A 2,452-nucleotide genomic window follows, 5' to 3' on the forward strand; every position below is an offset into this window, starting at 1 on the left:
GGAACCCCAACACTAATAAACAATGGATTCTGCTTTTCTTTTGTCTGAGGCTCTGTTGCTGGGGGTTAGGTGGGAAGGGGTGGGTGAACCGGCTTAACTGACACGTGGACGGGTGGGTGCACAGAGGGGATTGGAGGGCAAATCACTATCATCCTCCTGAGAGAAATGGGTCGGGCCTCCTCATGAGACCAGAAGAGGGCTCTCAGCCCAGCCAGGAGGAGTAAGGAGGAGCCTGGGGTGAGACCTCCCTGCAAACCAAGGAAAGGGGGCAGGGCATGGAGGGGCAGGGTATGAGGGGCCCTCCCACCTTTTACCATAGCTCTGGCCCTGCCCTGCCCTCCACTTGCTTTCCACACTCCCAAACTGAAGGCTGCTTACCTCCAGTTCTAATCTAAGAACATCTAGGGGTCCTGGGTAGTGTAAGAATTGGGCAGAAACACACTGGCACACACACAAAGCATCAGATACTACATAATATATAAAGCACACACCCAGCATGCATTTCCACACAGGGGTCCCAAACATGCATGCTATCAACATACGTGTGGTGACATATACACGTGACATGACTGGCACGTCACACAGTGACACATGGGTATACACACACGCAGGATACATACATATTCAATAGTGTACACAGATGCAATAATATAAACGTGTGTGAGTCACAAATAGAAGAGCATGCAAATATACATATAGTGACATTTACATAATAAACACATTGGTTCCAAACACACACACATAGTATGTAGTGGCACATTCACACATGGTGATAAATCTACAATAGATACATGATATACCCAGGTGCCAAAAAAAATGTATACCAGTGGACACTTTGGTCAACGTTGCTCAAGCAGTAGTTCACCGTAATCAGAAGCATCTGGACGCCGATGGTAAGCACTCTGAGCATCTCTTCTAATTGCAGAAGTCAAATGTGACTTGTATTCATCTTTTGCTATCGGTATATATTGAGTATTACAATTTTAATACAGTTTTCCTTTCTTAAAATGTGTGCACTTTTTTTGGCACCTTCTGTATATAGTTACATATATAGATAAAAATAAAACTATGACATTGCATGTCATTACACATATTTACATGACAATACGAGAGTGTCATTATATATTATAATACCATATAATGGCATCCATATACATATATCATGACATATGTGTTGTAACTTGTACACTCACATAATCGTAGCCTCACGTGCACATAACAGCATACAGACACTCTGGCAAGTAGACATATAAGCAATGGCACACACATAGAGACATACATACGTATATACCTGATGAGACTCATAGACACCTAATAGCATACACACATACATACATACATGTGTATACATGTATAAAATAATACTATAGCCCCCCCACGTGTACAGAGATAGAGATATGTCTCCTCTATAGATGCCTACTATACATACGCATGCACATCATGGCATGTATTTATACCGTGACATAAACATCAGCGACACACATCGTATAGTGGTGCACTATACACTGCACACTGCTTCAGGAAAATGAGATGTCTCCACCTCCCCATGCACCCCACCCACAGTTCCAGCAGCTCTGGCCTGGGTGGAGCCCATGGTCAGGGCCTCTGTGGTTGAGTACAGCTGCTGCTGTTCCCCGGGGGTGCCACACGAGGGCTCCCGACCTTGGCTGAGCCTGGCTCGAGTGTAGATGGAGTGAGTCCCAGGTTCAGAGGGGACAGTGACTGCCTCCCTAAGGCATCTCGATTCCCAACAGCTCTGTCTGTCTCTGAGGATTCCATCTAGGCTCCTGTTCCCACATACTGGCCGACTTGTGGGTGGGGGAGTTCCCACGTCCTTGTCCCCAAAAAGCCATTTTCCCATAGCAAAAAGACCTAAAGCTAGACTGAAGATGAACTTCCTGACATTGTGGGGCAAAGCCAGCCCAACCGATCATGTGGTCTCCTCTGCTGGTTCAGGATGGCCAGATTGGCCCCAAAATGCACTCTGCCAGGAGGAAACTAAAGCGATTCTCTCAGCCTACTTTTACATCTGTCTCTGCTTCTATCTTCCCATTTTCATTCTCTTAATTTCTATTTGTCTTTGTTTCATCTCGAATCCAATCTTTTCTAGTCCTGCCCTTCTCCAATTTTGGATTTCTATCTATAATAGCACCGGTCTCTGTCTCTATGGCCTTGGGCTGAGGCCGATGTGCGGAGAACAGGCTCCAGCCCACTTGCCTCTGTACCCTGGAAGGTATGGGTGTGTGTTTGGCCACATGTGGGGGCACTGGGCTGGGATCCCCTGAGGAACCTGCTCTTCCCTCTGTCCCGACCCTGCCTGCCGGTCCAGCCTACCAGTCCAGCGCCATCACCATGGAAACCAGCAGCTGACTTCCTATTGGTGGGCAGGAGGGGAGGAGGAAGGGAGGGGAGGGCTTGCTCTCTCCTGCTCACCCCCAACCCATTCTGAGGC

The sequence above is a fragment of the Rhinolophus hipposideros genome, assembly GCF_964194185.1.
Source record: "Rhinolophus hipposideros genome assembly, chromosome: 20".
NCBI classification, from domain to species: domain Eukaryota; kingdom Metazoa; phylum Chordata; class Mammalia; order Chiroptera; family Rhinolophidae; genus Rhinolophus; species Rhinolophus hipposideros.